Here is a 16,404-nt window from a genome sequence, read left to right on the forward strand (position 1 = left end):
AAGGGGGGGGGAGAAGAGTGTGTCGGGGGTGGGTAAGGGGGGGGAGAAGAGTGTGTCGGGGGTGGGTCAGGGGGGGTGAGAAGAGTGTGTCGGGGGTGGGTCAGGGGGGGGTGAGAAGAGTATGTCGGGGGTGGGTAAGGGGGGGGAGAAGAGTGTGTCGGGGGTGGGTAAGGGGGGGGAGAAGAGTGTGTCGGGGGTGGGTAGGGGGGGGAGAAGAGTGTGTCGGGGGTGGGTAAGGGGGGGGAGAAGAGTGTGTCGGGGGTGGGTAAGGGGGGGAGAGAAGAGTGTGTCGGGGGTGGGTCAGGGGGGGGTGAGAAGAGTATGTCGGGGGTGGGTAAGGGGGGGGAGAAGAGTGTGTCGGGGGTAGGTGGGGGGTGAGAAGAGTGTGTCGGGGGTGGGTCAGGGGGGGTGAGAAGAGTGTGTCGGGGGTGGGTCAGGGGGGGGGTGAGAAGAGTGTCTCGGGGGGTGGGTAAGGGGGGGTGAGAAGAGTGTCTCGGGGGTGGGTAAGGGGGGGGTGAGAAGAGTGTCTCGGGGGTGGGTAAGGGGGGGGTGAGAAGAGTGTCTCGGGGGTGGGTAAGGGGGGGGTGAGAAGAGTGTCTCGGGGGTGGGTAAGGGGGGGGTGAGAAGAGTGTCTCGGGGGTGGGTAAGGGGGGGTGAGAAGAGTGTGTCGGGGGTGGGTAAGGGGGGGGAGAAGAGTGTGTCGGGGGTGGGTAAGGGGGGGGGAGAAGAGTGTGTCGGGGTAGGTGGGGGGTGAGAAGAGTGTGTCGGGGGTGGGTAAGGGGGGGGAGAAGAGTGTGTCGGGGGTGGGTAAGGGGGGGGAGAAGAGTGTGTCGGGGGTGGGTAAGGGGGGGGGGGAGAAGAGTGTGTCGGGGGTGGGTAAGGGGGGGGGGGGAGAGAAGAGTGTGTCGGGGGTGGGTAAGGGGGGTGGAGAAGAGTGTGTCGGGGGTGGGTAAGGGGGGGGAGAAGAGGTGTGTCGGGGGTGGGTAAGGGGGGGGGAGAAGAGTGTGTCGGGGGTGGGTAAGGGGGGGGGGGAGAAGAGTGTGTCGGGGGTAGGGTGGGTGGTGAGAAGAGTGTGTCGGGGGTGGGTAAGGGGGGGGAGAAGAGTGTGTCGGGGGTGGGTAAGGGGGGGGAGAAGAGTGTGTCGGGGGTGGGTAAGGGGGGGGGGGAGAAGAGTGTGTCGGGGGTGGGTAAGGGGGGGGGGGAGAGAAGAGTGTGTCGGGGGTGGGTAAGGGGGGTGGAGAAGAGTGTGTCGGGGGTGGGTAAGGGGGGGGGAGAAGAGTGTGTCGGGGGTAGGTGGGTGGGGGGGGGAGAAGAGTGTGTCGGGGGTGGGTAAGGGGGGGGAGAAGAGTGTGTCGGGGGTGGGTAAGGGGGGGGGGAGAAGAGTGTGTCGGGGGTGGGTAAGGGGGGGGGAGAAGAGTGTGTCGGGGGTGGGTAAGGGGGGGGGAGAAGAGTGTGTCGGGGGTAGGTGGGTGGTGAGAAGAGTGTGTCGGGGGTGGGTAAGGGGGGGGGAGAAGAGTGTGTCGGGGGTGGGTAAGGGGGGGGAGAAGAGTGTGTCGGGGGTGGGTAACGGGGGGGGGGAGAAGAGTGTGTCGGGGGTGGGTAAGGGGGGGGGGGAGAGAAGAGTGTGTCGGGGGTGGGTAAGGGGGGTGGAGAAGAGTGTGTCGGGGGTGGGTAAGGGGGGGGGAGAAGAGTGTGTCGGGGGTGGGTAAGGGGGGGGGAGAAGAGTGTGTCGGGGGTAGGTGGGTGGTGAGAAGAGTGTGTCGGGGGTGGGTAAGGGGGGGGCGAAGAGTGTGTCGGGGGTGGGTAAGGGGGGGGAGAAGAGTGTGTCGGGGGTGGGTAAGGGGGGGGGGAGAAGAGTGTGTCGGGGGTGGGTAAGGGGGGGGGGAGAGAAGAGTGTGTCGGGGGTGGGTAAGGGGGGTGGAGAAGAGTGTGTCGGGGGTGGGTAAGGGGGGGGGAGAAGAGTGTGTCGGGGGTGGGTAAGGGGGGGGGAGAAGAGTGTGTCGGGGGTGGGTAAGGGGGGGGGAGAAGAGTGTGTCGGGGGTGGGTAAGGGGGGGGGAGAAGAGTGTGTCGGGGGAGGGTAAGGGGGGGGAGAAGAGTGTGTCGGGGGAGGGTAAGGGGGGGGAGAAGAGTGTGGCGGGGGTAGGTGGGGGGTGAGAAGAGTGTGTCGGGGGTAGGTGGGTGGGGGGGGGAGAAGAGTGTGTCGGGGGTGGGTAAGGGGGGGGAGAAGAGTGTGTCGGGGGTGGGTAAGGGGGGGGGGAGAAGAGTGTGTCGGGGGTGGGTAAGGGGGGGGGAGAAGAGTGTGTCGGGGGTGGGTAAGGGGGGGGGAGAAGAGTGTGTCGGGGGTAGGTGGGTGGTGAGAAGAGTGTGTCGGGGGTGGGTAAGGGGGGGGAGAAGAGTGTGTCGGGGGTGGGTAAGGGGGGGGAGAAGAGTGTGTCGGGGGTGGGTAACGGGGGGGGGGAGAAGAGTGTGTCGGGGGTGGGTAAGGGGGGGGGGGAGAGAAGAGTGTGTCGGGGGTGGGTAAGGGGGGTGGAGAAGAGTGTGTCGGGGGTGGGTAAGGGGGGGGGAGAAGAGTGTGTCGGGGGTGGGTAAGGGGGGGGGAGAAGAGTGTGTCGGGGGTAGGTGGGTGGTGAGAAGAGTGTGTCGGGGGTGGGTAAGGGGGGGGGAGAAGAGTGTGTCGGGGGTGGGTAAGGGGGGGGGAGAAGAGTGTGTCGGGGGTGGGTAAGGGGGGGGAGAAGAGTGTGTCGGGGGTGGGTAAGGGGGGGGAGAAGAGTGTGTCGGGGGTGGGTAAGGGGGGGGGGGAGAAGAGTGTGTCGGGGGTGGGTAAGGGGGGGGGGGAGAGAAGAGTGTGTCGGGGGTGGGTAAGGGGGGTGGAGAAGAGTGTGTCGGGGGTGGGTAAGGGGGGTGGAGAAGAGTGTGTCGGGGGTGGGTAAGGGGGGGGGAGAAGAGTGTGTCGGGGGTGGGTAAGGGGGGGGGAGAAGAGTGTGTCGGGGGTGGGTAAGGGGGGGGGAGAAGAGTGTGTCGGGGGTGGGTAAGGGGGGGGGAGAAGAGTGTGTCGGGGGTGGGTAAGGGGGGGGGAGAAGAGTGTGTCGGGGGTGGGTAAGGGGGGGGGGAGAAGAGTGTGTCGGGGGTGGGTAAGGGGGGGGGAGAAGAGTGTGTCGGGGGTGGGTAAGGGGGGGGGAGAAGAGTGTGTCGGGGGTAGGTGGGGGGTGAGAAGAGTGTGTCGGGGGTGGGTAAGGGGGGGGAGAAGAGTGTGTCGGGGGTGGGTAAGGGGGGGGGGAGAGAAGAGTGTGTCGGGGGTGGGTAAGGGGGGTGGAGAAGAGTGTGTCGGGGGTGGGTAAGGGGGGGGGAGAAGAGTGTGTCGGGGGTGGGTAAGGGGGGGGGAGAAGAGTGTGTCGGGGGTGGGTAAGGGGGGGGGAGAAGAGTGTGTCGGGGGTGGGTAAGGGGGGGGGAAGAAGAGTGTGTCGGGGGTGGGTAAGGGGGGGGGAGAAGAGTGTGTCGGGGGTGGGTAAGGGGGGGGGAGAAGAGTGTGTCGGGGGAGGGTAAGGGGGGGGAGAAGAGTGTGTCGGGGGAGGGTAAGGGGGGGGAGAAGAGTGTGGCGGGGGTAGGTGGGGGGTGAGAAGAGTGTGTCGGGGGTAGGTGGGTGGGGGGGGGAGAAGAGTGTGTCGGGGGTGGGTGAGGGGCTGGGGGAGAAGAGTGTGTCGGGGGTGGGTAAGGGGGGGGTGAGAAGAGTGTGTCGGGGGTGGGTAAGGGGGGGGGGAGAAGAGTGTGTCGGGGGTGGGTAAGGGGGGGGGAGAAGAGTGTGTCGGGGGTGGGTAAGGGGGGGGGAGAAGAGTGTGTCGGGGGAGGGTAAGGGGGGGGAGAAGAGTGTGTCGGGGGAGGGTAAGGGGGGGGAGAAGAGTGTGGCGGGGGTAGGTGGGGGGTGAGAAGAGTGTGTCGGGGGTAGGTGGGTGGGGGGGGGAGAAGAGTGTGTCGGGGGTGGGTGAGGGGCTGGGGGAGAAGAGTGTGTCGGGGGTGGGTAAGGGGGGGGTGAGAAGAGTGTGTCGGGGGTGGGTAAGGGGGGGGGGAGAAGAGTGTGTCGGGGGTGGGTAAGGGGGGGGGAGAAGAGTGTGTCGGGGGTGGGTAAGGGGGGGGAGAAGAGTGTGTCGGGGGTGGGTCAGGGGGGGTGAGAAGAGTGTGTCGGGGGTGGGTCAGGGGGGGGTGAGAAGAGTATGTCGGGGGTGGGTAAGGGGGGGAGAGAAGAGTGTGTCGGGGGTGGGTAAGGGGGGGGAGAAGAGTGTGTCGGGGGTGGGTAAGGGGGGGGAGAAGAGTGTGTCGGGGGTGGGTAAGGGGGGGGGAGAAGAGTGTGTCGGGGGAGGGTAAGGGGGGGGAGAAGAGTGTGTCGGGGGAGGGTAAGGGGGGGGAGAAGAGTGTGGCGGGGGTAGGTGGGGGGTGAGAAGAGTGTGTCGGGGGTAGGTGGGTGGGGGGGGGAGAAGAGTGTGTCGGGGGTGGGTGAGGGGCTGGGGGAGAAGAGTGTGTCGGGGGTGGGTAAGGGGGGGGTGAGAAGAGTGTGTCGGGGGTGGGTAAGGGGGGGGGGAGAAGAGTGTGTCGGGGGTGGGTAAGGGGGGGGGAGAAGAGTGTGTCGGGGGTGGGTAAGGGGGGGGAGAAGAGTGTGTCGGGGGTGGGTCAGGGGGGGTGAGAAGAGTGTGTCGGGGGTGGGTCAGGGGGGGGTGAGAAGAGTATGTCGGGGGTGGGTAAGGGGGGGGAGAAGAGTGTGTCGGGGGTGGGTAAGGGGGGGGAGAAGAGTGTGTCGGGGGTGGGTAAGGGGGGGGGAGAAGAGTGTGTCGGGGGTGGGTAAGGGGGGGAGAGAAGAGTGTGTCGGGGGTGGGTCAGGGGGGGGTGAGAAGAGTATGTCGGGGGTGGGTAAGGGGGGGGAGAAGAGTGTGTCGGGGGTAGGTGGGGGGTGAGAAGAGTGTGTCGGGGGTGGGTCAGGGGGGGTGAGAAGAGTGTGTCGGGGGTGGGTCAGGGGGGGGTGAGAAGAGTGTCTCGGGGGTGGGTCAGGGGGGGGTGAGAAGAGTATGTCGGGGGTGGGTAAGGGGGGGGAGAAGAGTGTGTCGGGGGTGGGTAAGGGGGGGGGAGAAGAGTGTGTCGGGGGTAGGTGGGGGGTGAGAAGAGTGTGTCGGGGGTAGGTGGGGGGTGAGAAGAGTGTGTCGGGGGTGGGTCAGGGGGGGTGAGAAGAGTGTGTCGGGGGTGGGTCAGGGGGGGGTGAGAAGAGTGTCTCGGGGGTGGGTAAGGGGGGGGTGAGAAGAGTGTGTCGGGGGTGGGTAAGGGGGGGGAGAAGAGTGTGTCGGGGGTGGGTAAGGGGGGGGGAGAAGAGTGTGTCGGGGGTAGGTGGGGGGTGAGAAGAGTGTGTCGGGGGTGGGTAAGGGGGGGGAGAAGAGTGTGTCGGGGGTGGGTAAGGGGGGGGGGAGAAGAGTGTGTCGGGGGTGGGTAAGGGGGGGGGAGAAGAGTGTGTCGGGGGTAGGTGGGGGGTGAGAAGAGTGTGTCGGGGGTGGGTAAGGGGGGGAGAAGAGTGTGTCGGGGGTGGGTAAGGGGGGGGGGGAGAAGAGTGTGTCGGGGGTGGGTAAGGGGGGGGGGAGAAGAGTGTGTCGGGGGTGGGTAAGGGGGGGGGAGAAGAGTGTGTCGGGGGTGGGTAAGGGGGGGGGAGAAGAGTGTGTCGGGGGTGGGTAAGGGGGGGGGAGAAGAGTGTGTCGGGGGTGGGTAAGGGGGGGGGAGAAGAGTGTGTCGGGGGTGGGTAAGGGGGGGTGAGAAGAGTGTGTCGGGGGAGGGTAAGGGGGGGGAGAAGAGTGTGGCGGGGGTAGGTGGGGGGTGAGAAGAGTGTGTCGGGGGTAGGTGGGTGGGGGGGGGAGAAGAGTGTGTCGGGGGTGGGTAAGGGGCTGGGGGAGAAGAGTGTGTCGGGGGTGGGTAAGGGGGGGGTGAGAAGAGTGTGTCGGGGGTGGGTAAGGGGGGGGGGAGAAGAGTGTGTCGGGGGTGGGTAAGGGGCTGGGGGAGAAGAGTGTCTCGGGGGTGGGTAAGGGGGGTGGTGAGAAGAGTGTGTCGGGGGTGGGTAAGGGGGGGGTGAGAAGAGTGTGTCGGGGGTGGGTAAGGGGGGGGGGGAGAAGAGTGTGTCGGGGGTGGGTAAGGGGGGGGGGAGAAGAGTGTGTCGGGGGTGGGTAAGGGGGGGAGAGAAGAGTGTGTCGGGGGTAGGTGGGGGGTGAGAAGAGTGTGTCGGGGGTGGGTAAGGGGGGGGGAGAAGAGTGTGTCGGGGGTGGGTAAGGGGGGTGGGGAGAAGAGTGTGTCGGGGGTGGGTAAGGGGGGGCGAGAAGAGTGTGTCGGGGGTGGGTCAGGGGGGGGTGAGTAGAGTGTGTCGGGGGTGGGTCAGGGGGGGGTGAGAAGAGTATGTCGGGGGTGGGTAAGGGGGGGGAGAAGAGTGTGTCGGGGGTGGGTAAGGGGGGGGAGAAGAGTGTGTCGGGGGTGGGTAAGGGGGGGAGAGAAGAGTGTGTCGGGGGTAGGTGGGGGGTGAGAAGAGTGTGTCGGGGGTGGGTAAGGGGGGGGGGAGAAGAGTGTGTCGGGGGTGGGTAAGGGGGGGGGGGAGAAGAGTGTGTCGGGGGTGGGTAAGGGGGGGGGGGAGAAGAGTGTGTCGGGGGTGGGTAAGGGGGGTGGGGAGAAGAGTGTGTCGGGGGTGGGTAAGGGGGGTGGGGAGAAGAGTGTGCCGGGATGGGTAAGGGGGGGGGGAGAAGAGTGTGTCGGGGGTGGGTAAGGGGGGGGGGGAGAAGAGTGTGTCGGGGGTGGGTAAGGGGGGGAGAGAAGAGTGTGTCGGGGGTAGGTGGGGGGTGAGAAGAGTGTGTCGGGGATGGGTAGGGTGGGGGGGGGGAGAAGAGTGTGTCGGGGGTGGGTAAGGGGGGGGGGGGAGAAGAGTGTGTCGGGGGTGGGTAAGGGGGGGGGGGGGGAGAAGAGTGTGTCGGGGCTGGGTAAGGGGGGGGGGGAGAAGAGTATGTCGGGGGTGGGTAAGGGGGGGGAGAAGAGTGTGTCGGGGGTGGGTAAGGGGGGTGGGGAGAAGAGTGTGTCGGGGGTGGGTAAGGGGGGTGGGGAGAAGAGTGTGCCGGGATGGGTAAGGGGGGGGGGAGAAGAGTGTGTCGGGGGTGGGTAAGGGGGGGGGGAGAAGAGTGTGTCGGGGGTGGGTAAGGGGGGGGGGAGAAGAGTGTGTCGGGGGTGGGTAAGGGGGGGAGAGAAGAGTGTGTCGGGGGTAGGTGGGGGGTGAGAAGAGTGTGTCGGGGATGGGTAGGGGGGGGGGGGGAGAAGAGTGTGTCGGGGGTGGGTAAGGGGGGGGGGGAGAAGAGTGTGTCGGGGGTGGGTAAGGGGGGGGGGGGGGAGAAGAGTGTGTCGGGGCTGGGTAAGGGGGGGGGGGGAGAAGAGTGTGTCGGGGGTGGGTAAGGGGGGTGGGGAGAAGAGTGTGTCGGGGGTGGGTAAGGGGGGTGGGGAGAAGAGTGTGTCGGGGGTGGGTAAGGGGGGGGGGAGAAGAGTGTGTCGGGGGTGGGTAAGGGGGGGGGGGAGAAGAGTGTGTCGGGGGTGGGTAAGGGGGGGGGGGGGGAGAAGAGTGTGTCGGGGCTGGGTAAGGGGGGGGGGGGAGAAGAGTGTGTCGGGGGTGGGTAAGGGGGGTGGGGAGAAGAGTGTGTCGGGGGTGGGTAAGGGGGGTGGGGAGAAGAGTGTGTCGGGGGTGGGTAAGGGGGGGGGGAGAAGAGTGTGTCGGGGGTGGGTAAGGGGGGGGAGAAGAGTGTGTCGGGTGTGGGTAAGGGGGGGGAGAAGAGTGTGTCGGGGGTGGGTAAGGGGGGGAGAGAAGAGTGTGTCGGGGGTGGGTAAGGGGGGGAGAGAAGAGTGTGTCGGGGGTAGGTGGGGGGTGAGAAGAGTGTGTCGGGGGTGGGTAAGGGGGGGGAGGGGAGAAGAGTGTGTCGGGGGTGGGTAAGGGGGGCGGAGAAGAGTGTGTCGGGGGTGGGTAAGGGGGGCGGAGAAGAGTGTGTCGGGGGTGGGTAAGGGGGGGGGGGGGAGAAGAGTGTGTCGGGGGTGGGTAAGGGGGGTGGGGAGAAGAGTGTGCCGGGATGGGTAAGGGGGGGGGGAGAAGAGTGTGTCGGGGGTGGGTAAGGGGGGGGGGAGAAGAGTGTGTCGGGGGTGGGTAAGGGGGGGAGAGAAGAGTGTGTCGGGGGTAGGTGGGGGGTGAGAAGAGTGTGTCGGGGATGGGTAGGGGGGGGGGGGGAGAAGAGTGTGTCGGGGGTGGGTAAGGGGGGGGGGGAGAAGAGTGTGTCGGGGGTGGGTAAGGGGGGGGGGGGGGAGAAGAGTGTGTCGGGGCTGGGTAAGGGGGGGGGGGGAGAAGAGTGTGTCGGGGCTGGGTAAGGGGGGTGGGGAGAAGAGTGTGTCGGGGGTGGGTAAGGGGGGTGGGGAGAAGAGTGTGTCGGGGGTGGGTAAGGGGGGGGGGAGAAGAGTGTGTCGGGGGTGGGTAAGGGGGGGGGGGAGAAGAGTGTGTCGGGGGTGGGTAAGGGGGGGGGGGGGGAGAAGAGTGTGTCGGGGCTGGGTAAGGGGGGGGGGGGAGAAGAGTGTGTCGGGGGTGGGTAAGGGGGGTGGGGAGAAGAGTGTGTCGGGGGTGGGTAAGGGGGGTGGGGAGAAGAGTGTGTCGGGGGTGGGTAAGGGGGGGGGGAGAAGAGTGTGTCGGGGGTGGGTAAGGGGGGGGAGAAGAGTGTGTCGGGTGTGGGTAAGGGGGGGGAGAAGAGTGTGTCGGGGGTGGGTAAGGGGGGGAGAGAAGAGTGTGTCGGGGGTGGGTAAGGGGGGGAGAGAAGAGTGTGTCGGGGGTAGGTGGGGGGTGAGAAGAGTGTGTCGGGGGTGGGTAAGGGGGGGGAGGGGAGAAGAGTGTGTCGGGGGTGGGTAAGGGGGGCGGAGAAGAGTGTGTCGGGGGTGGGTAAGGGGGGCGGAGAAGAGTGTGTCGGGGGTGGGTAAGGGGGGGGGGGGAGAAGAGTGTGTCGGGGGTGGGTAATGGGGGTGGGGAGAAGAGTGTGTCGGGGGTGGGTAAGGGGGGGGGAGAAGAGTGTGTCGGGGGTGGGTAAGGGGGGGAGAGAAGAGTGTGTCGGGGGTAGGTGGGGGGTGAGAAGAGTGTGTCGGGGGTGGGTAAGGGGGGGGAGGGGAGAAGAGTGTGTCGGGGGTGGGTAAGGGGGGCGGAGAAGAGTGTGTCGGGGGTGGGTAAGGGGGGCGGAGAAGAGTGTGTCGGGGGTGGGTAAGGGGGGGGGGGGAGATGAGTGTGTCGGGGGTGGGTAATGGGGGTGGGGAGAAGAGTGTGTCGGGGGTGGGTAAGGGGGGGGGAGAAGAGTGTGTCGGGGGTGGGTCAGGGGGGGTGAGAAGAGTGTGTCGGGGGTGGGTAAGGGGGGGGAGAAGAGTGTGTCGGGTGTGGGTAAGGGGGGGAGAGAAGAGTGTGTCGGGGGTGGGTAAGGGGGGGAGAGAAGAGTGTGTCGGGGGTGGGTAAGGGGGGGAGAGAAGAGTGTGTCGGGGGTAGGTGGGGGGTGAGAAGAGTGTGTCGGGGATGGGTAAGGGGGGGGGGGGGGGAGAAGAGTGTGTCGGGGATGGGTAAGGGGGGGGGGGGGGAGAAGAGTGTGTCGGGGGTGGGTAAGGGGGGGGGGGAGAAGAGTGTGTCGGGGGTGGGTAAGGGGGGGGGGGGAGAAGAGTGTGTCGGGGGTGGGTAAGGGGGGGGGGGAGAAGAGTGTGTCGGGGGTGGGTAAGGGGGGGGGGGAGAAGAGTGTGTCGGGGGTGGGTAAGGGGGGTGGGGAGAAGAGTGTGTCGGGGGTGGGTAAGGGGGGGGGGAGAAGAGTGTGTCGGGGGTGGGTAAGGGGGGGAGAGAAGAGTGTGTCGGGGGTAGGTGGGGGGTGAGAAGAGTGTGTCGGGGATGGGTAAGGGGGGGGGGGGGAGAAGAGTGTGTCGGGGGTGGGTAAGGGGGGGGGGGAGAAGAGTGTGTCGGGGGTGGGTAAGGGGGGGAGAGAAGAGTGTGTCGGGGGTAGGTGGGGGGTGAGAAGAGTGTGTCGGGGGTGGGTAAGGGGGGGGAGGGGAGAAGAGTGTGTCGGGGGTGGGTAAGGGGGGCGGAGAAGAGTGTGTCGGGGGTGGGTAAGGGGGGCGGAGAAGAGTGTGTCGGGGGTGGGTAAGGGGGGCGGAGAAGAGTGTGTCGGGGGTGGGTAAGGGGGGGAGAGAAGAGTGTGTCGGGGGTAGGTGGGGGGTGAGAAGAGTGTGTCGGGGGTGGGTAAGGGGGGGGGGAGAAGAGTGTGTCGGGGGTGGGTAAGGGGGGGGGAGAAGAGTGTGTCGGGGGTAGGTGGGGGGTGAGAAGAGTGTGTCGGGGATGGGTAAGGGGGGGGGAGAAGAGTGTGTCGGGGGTGGGTCAGGGGGGGTGAGAAGAGTGTGTCGGGGGTGGGTAAGGGGGGGGAGAAGAGTGTGTCGGGTGTGGGTAAGGGGGGGGAGAAGAGTGTGTCGGGGGTGGGTAAGGGGGGGGGGGGGGAGAAGAGTGTGTCGGGGGTGGGTAAGGGGGGGGGGGGAGAAGAGTGTGTCGGGGGTGGGTAAGGGGGGGAGAGAAGAGTGTGTCGGGGGTAGGTGGGGGGTGAGAAGAGTGTGTCGGGGGTGGGTAAGGGGGGGAGGGGAGAAGAGTGTGTCGGGGGTGGGTAAGGGGGGCGGAGAAGAGTGTGTCGGGGGTGGGTAAGGGGGGGGGAGAAGAGTGTGTCGAGGGTAGGTGGGGGGTGAGAAGAGTGTGTCGGGGATGGGTAAGGGGGGGGGAGAAGAGTGTGTCGGGGGTGGGTCAGGGGGGGTGAGAAGAGTGTGTCGGGGGTGGGTAAGGGGGGGGAGAAGAGTGTGTCGGGGGTGGGTAAGGGGGGGGAGAAGAGTGTGTCGGGGGTGGGTAAGGGGGGGAGAGAAGAGTGTGTCGGGGGTGGGTAAGGGGGGGAGAGAAGAGTGTGTCGGGGGTAGGTGGGGGGTGAGAAGAGTGTGTCGGGGGTGGGTAAGGGGGGGGAGGGGAGAAGAGTGTGTCGGGGGTGGGTAAGGGGGGCGGAGAAGAGTGTGTCGGGGGTGGGTAAGGGGGGCGGAGAAGAGTGTGTCGGGGGTGGGTAAGGGGGGGAGAGAAGAGTGTGTCGGGGGTAAGGGGGGGGGTAGAAGAGTGTGTCGGGGGTGGGTAAGGGGGGGGGGAGAAGAGTGTGTCGGGGGTGGGTAAGGGGGGGGGGGGAGAAGAGTGTGTCGGGGGTGGGTAAGGGGGGGGGGGAGAATAGTGTGTCGGGGGTGGGTAAGGGGGGGGGGGGAGAAGAGTGTGTCGGGGGTGGGTAAGGGGGGGGGGGGGAGAAGAGTGTGTCGGGGGTGGGTAAGGGGGGTGGGGAGAAGAGTGTGTCGGGGGTGGGTAAGGGGGGGGGAGAAGAGTGTGTCGGGGGTGGGTCAGGGGGGGGTGAGAAGAGTGTGTCGGGGGTGGGTCAGGGGGGGGTGAGAAGAGTATGTCGGGGGTGGGTAAGGGGGGGAGAGAAGAGTGTGTCGGGGGTAGGTGGGGGGTGAGAAGAGTGTGTCGGGGGTGGGTAAGGGGGGGGAGGGGAGAAGAGTGTGTCGGGGGTGGGTAAGGGGGGCGGAGAAGAGTGTGTCGGGGGTGGGTAAGGGGGGCGGAGAAGAGTGTGTCGGGGGTGGGTAAGGGGGGGAGAGAAGAGTGTGTCGGGGGTAAGGGGGGGGGTAGAAGAGTGTGTCGGGGGTGGGTAAGGGGGGGGGGAGAAGAGTGTGTCGGGGGTGGGTAAGGGGGGGGGGGGAGAAGAGTGTGTCGGGGGTGGGTAAGGGGGGGGGGGGAGAAGAGTGTGTCGGGGGTGGGTAAGGGGGGGGGGGAGAATAGTGTGTCGGGGGTGGGTAAGGGGGGGGGGGGAGAAGAGTGTGTCGGGGGTGGGTAAGGGGGGGGGGGGGAGAAGAGTGTGTCGGGGGTGGGTAAGGGGGGTGGGGAGAAGAGTGTGTCGGGGGTGGGTAAGGGGGGGGGAGAAGAGTGTGTCGGGGGTGGGTCAGGGGGGGGTGAGAAGAGTGTGTCGGGGGTGGGTCAGGGGGGGGTGAGAAGAGTATGTCGGGGGTGGGTAAGGGGGGGGAGAAGAGTGTGTCGGGGGTGGGTAAGGGGGGGGAGAAGAGTGTGTCGGGGGTGGGTAAGGGGGGGAGAGAAGAGTGTGTCGGGGGTAGGTGGGGGGTGAGAAGAGTGTGTCGGGGATGGGTAAGGGGGGGGGGGGGGGAGAAGAGTGTGTCGGGGATGGGTAAGGGGGGGGGGGGGGAGAAGAGTGTGTCGGGGATGGGTAAGGGGGGGGGGGGGAGAAGAGTGTGTCGGGGGTGGGTAAGGGGGGGGGGTGAGAAGAGTGTGTCGGGGGTGGGTAAGGGGGGGGGGGAGAAGAGTGTGTCGGGGGTGGGTAAGGGGGGGGGGGAGAAGAGTGTGTCGGGGGTGGGTAAGGGGGGTGGGGAGAAGAGTGTGTCGGGGGTGGGTAAGGGGGGGGGGAGAAGAGTGTGTCGGGGGTGGGTAAGGGGGGGAGAGAAGAGTGTGTCGGGGGTAGGTGGGGGGTGAGAAGAGTGTGTCGGGGATGGGTAAGGGGGGGGGGGGGGGAGAAGAGTGTGTCGGGGGTGGGTAAGGGGGGGGGGGAGAAGAGTGTGTCGGGGGTGGGTAAGGGGGGGAGAGAAGAGTGTGTCGGGGGTAGGTGGGGGGTGAGAAGAGTGTGTCGGGGGTGGGTAAGGGGGGGGAGGGGAGAAGAGTGTGTCGGGGGTGGGTAAGGGGGGCGGAGAAGAGTGTGTCGGGGGTGGGTAAGGGGGGCGGAGAAGAGTGTGTCGGGGGTGGGTAAGGGGGGGAGAGAAGAGTGTGTCGGGGGTAGGTGGGGGTGAGAACAGTGTGTCGGGGGTGGGTAAGGGGGGGGGAGAAGAGTGTGTCGGGGGTGGGTAAGGGGGGGGGAGAAGAGTGTGTCGGGGGTAGGTGGGGGGTGAGAAGAGTGTGTCGGGGATGGGTAAGGGGGGGGGGGGGAGAAGAGTGTGTCGGGGGTGGGTAAGGGGGGGGGGAGAAGAGTGTGTCGGGGGTGGGTAAGGGGGGGAGAGAAGAGTGTGTCGGGGGTAGGTGGGGGGTGAGAAGAGTGTGTCGGGGGTGGGTAAGGGGGGGGAGGGGAGAGGAGTGTGTCGGGGGTGGGGTAAGGGGGGCGGAGAAGAGTGTGTCGGGGGTGGGTAAGGGGGGCGGAGAAGAGTGTGTCGGGGTGGGTAAGGGGGGGGGAGAAGAGTGTGGCGGGGGTAGGTGGGGGGTGAGAAGAGTGTGTCGGGGGTAGGTGGGTGGGGGGGGGAGAAGAGTGTGTCGGGGGTGGGTAAGGGGATGGGGGAGAAGAGTGTGTCGGGGGTGGGTAAGGGGGGGGTGAGAAGAGTGTGTCGGGGGTGGGTAAGGGGGGGGGGAGAAGAGTGTGTCGGGGGTGGGTAAGGGGGGGGAGAAGAGTGTGTCGGGGGTGGGTAAGGGGGGGAGAAGAGTGTGTCGGGGGTGGGTCAGGGGGGGTGAGAAGAGTGTGTCGGGGGTGGGTCAGGTGGGGGTGAGAAAGAGTATGTCGGGGGTGGGTAAGGGGGGGGAGAAGAGTGTGTCGGGGGTGGGGTAAGGGGGGGGGAGAAGAGTGTGTCGGGGGTGGGTAAGGGGGGGGAGAAGAGTGTGTCGGGGGTGGGTAAGGGGGGGGGAGAAGAGTGTGTCGGGGGTGGGTAAGGGGGGGAGAGAAGAGTGTGTCGGGGGTAGGTGGGGGGTGAGAAGAGTGTGTCGGGGGTGGGTCAGGGGGGGTGAGAAGAGTGTGTCGGGGGTGGGTCGGGGGGGGTGAGAAGAGTATGTCGGGGGTGGGTAAGGGGGGGGAGAAGAGTGTGTCGGGGGTAGGTGGGGGGTGAGAAGAGTGTGTCGGGGGTGGGTCAGGGGGGGTGAGAAGAGTGTGTCGGGGGTGGGTCAGGGGGGGGTGAGAAGAGTGTCTCGGGGGTGGGTAAGGGGGGGTGAGAAGAGTGTCTCGGGGGTGGGTAAGGGGGGGTGAGAAGAGTGTGTCGGGGGTGGGTAAGGGGGGGAGAAGAGTGTGTCGGGGGTGGGTAAGGGGGGGGGAGAAGAGTGTGTCGGGGGTAGGTGGGGGGTGAGAAGAGTGTGTCGGGGGTGGGTAAGGGGGGGGAGAAGAGTGTGTCGGGGGTGGGTAAGGGGGGGGGAGAAGAGTGTGTCGGGGGTGGGTAAGGGGGGGGGAGAAGAGTGTGTCGGGGGTAGGTGGGGGGTGAGAAGAGTGTGTCGGGGGTGGGTAAGGGGGGGAGAAGAGTGTGTCGGGGGTGGGTAAGGGGGGGGGGAGGAGAAGAGTGTGTCGGGGGTGGGTAAGGGGGGGGGGGGAGAGAAGAGTGTGTCGGGGGTGGGTAAGGGGGGTGGAGAAGAGTGTGTCGGGGGTGGGTAAGGGGGGGGGAGAAGAGTGTGTCGGGGGTGGGTAAGGGGGGGGGAGAAGAGTGTGTCGGGGGTGGGTAAGGGGGGGGAGAAGAGTGTGTCGGGGGAGGGTAAGGGGGGGGAGAAGAGTGTGTCGGGGGAGGGTAAGGGGGGGGAGAAGAGTGTGGCGGGGGTAGGTGGGGGGTGAGAAGAGTGTGTCGGGGGTAGGTGGGTGGGGGGGGGAGAAGAGTGTGTCGGGGGTGGGTAAGGGGCTGGGGGAGAAGAGTGTGTCGGGGGTGGGTAAGGGGGGGGTGAGAAGAGTGTGTCGGGGGTGGGTAAGGGGGGGGGGGAGAAGAGTGTGTCGGGGGTGGGTAAGGGGGGGGGGAGAAGAGTGTGTCGGGGTGGGTAAGGGGGGGGAGAAGAGTGTGTCGGGGGTGGGTAAGGGGGGGAGAGAAGAGTGTGTCGGGGGTGGGTCAGGGGGGTGAGAAGAGTGTGTCGGGGGTGGGTCAGGGGGGGGTGAGAAGAGTATGTCGGGGGTGGGTAAGGGGGGGAGAAGAGTGTGTCGGGGGTAGGTGGGGGGTGAGAGAGTGTGTCCGGGGTGGGTCAGGGGGGGGTGAGAAGAGTATGTCGGGGGTGGGTAAGGGGGGGGAGAAGAGTGTGTCGGGGTGGGTAAGGGGGGAGAGAAGAGTGTGTCGGGGGTAGGTGGGGGGTGAGAAGAGTGTGTCGGGGGTAGGTGGGGGGTGAGAAGAGTGTGTCGGGGGTGGGTAAGGGGCGTGGGGAGAAGAGTGTGTCGGGGGTGGGTAAGGGGGGGGGGAGAAGAGTGTGTCGGGGGTGGGTAAGGGGGGGGGGAGAAGAGTGTGTCGGGGGTGGGTCGGGGAGGGTGAGAAGAGTATGTCGGGGGTGGGTAAGGGGGGGGAGAAGAGTGTGTCGGGGGTGGGTAAGGGGGGGGAGAAGAGTGTGTCGGGGGTGGGTAAGGGGGGGAGAAGAGTGTGTCGGGGGTGGGTAAGGGGGGGAGAGAAGAGTGTGTCGGGGGTAGGTGGGGGGTGAGAAGAGTGTGTCGGGGGTGGGTAAGGGGGGGGGGAGAAGAGTGTGTCGGGGGTGGGTAAGGGGGGGGGGAGAAGAGTGTGTCGGGGTGGGTAAGGGGGGGGGAGAAGAGTGTGTCGGGGGTGGGTAAGGGGGGGGGGAGAAGAGTGTGTCGGGGGTAGGTGGGGGGGTGAGAAGAGTGTGTCGGGGGTAGGTGGGGGTGAGAAGAGTGTGTCGGGGGTGGGTAAGGGGGGGGAGAAGAGTGTGTCGGGGGTGGGTAAGGGGGGAGAGAAGAGTGTGTCGGGGTAGGTGGCGGGTGAGAAGAGTGTGTCGGGGGTGGGTAAGGGGGGGGGGAGAAGAGTGTGTCGGGGGTGGGTAAGGGGGGGGGGGAGAAGAGTGTGTCGGGGGTGGGTAAGGGGGGGGGGAGAAGAGTGTGTCGGGGGTGGGTAAGGGGGGGGGGGGGAGAAGAGTGTGTCGGGGGTGGGTAAGGGGGGGGGGGGGAGAAGAGTGTGTCGGGGGTGGGTAAGGGGGGGGGGGGGAGAAGAGTGTGTCGGGGGTGGGTAAGGGGGGGGGGGGAGAAGAGTGTGTCGGGGGTGGGTAAGGGGGGGTGGGGAGAAGAGTGTGTCGGGGGTGGGTAAGGGGGGTGGGGAGAAGAGTGTGTCGGGGGTGGGTAAGGGGGGGGGAGAAGAGTGTGTCGGGGGTGGGTCAGGGGGGGTGAGTAGAGTGTGTCGGGGGTGGGTCAGGGGGGGTGAGAAGAGTATGTCGGGGGTGGGTAAGGGGGGGAGAAGAGTGTGTCGGGGGTGGGTAAGGGGGGGGAGAAGAGTGTGTCGGGGGTGGGTAAGGGGGGGGAGAAGAGTGTGTCGGGGGTGGGTAAGGGGGGGAGAGAAGAGTGTGTCGGGGGTAGGTGGGGGTGAGAAGAGTGTGTCGGGGATGGGTAAGGGGGGGGGGGAGAAGAGTGTGT

General features: G+C 67.1%; 1 protein-coding gene and 1 long non-coding RNA gene across 2 annotated transcripts in view; one reads left to right on the forward strand and one right to left on the reverse strand.

Moving 5' to 3' along the window:
• LOC148138471 (uncharacterized) overlaps window positions 1–16,404 on the reverse strand; it is a 170,081-nt gene that overhangs the window by 4,451 nt on the left and 149,226 nt on the right. The gene's annotated exons all lie outside the window — the stretch shown is intronic.
• The window catches only part of LOC148138472 (ETS domain-containing transcription factor ERF-like), an 84,476-nt gene that overhangs the window by 1,673 nt on the left and 66,399 nt on the right, over window positions 1–16,404 (forward strand). The window lies entirely within an intron of this gene.

Source organism: Chiloscyllium plagiosum, unplaced genomic scaffold (assembly GCF_037043375.1).
Source record: "Chiloscyllium plagiosum isolate Xiang-an unplaced genomic scaffold, Cpla_swu_hap1 HiC_scaffold_40, whole genome shotgun sequence".
NCBI lineage: Eukaryota > Metazoa > Chordata > Chondrichthyes > Orectolobiformes > Hemiscylliidae > Chiloscyllium > Chiloscyllium plagiosum.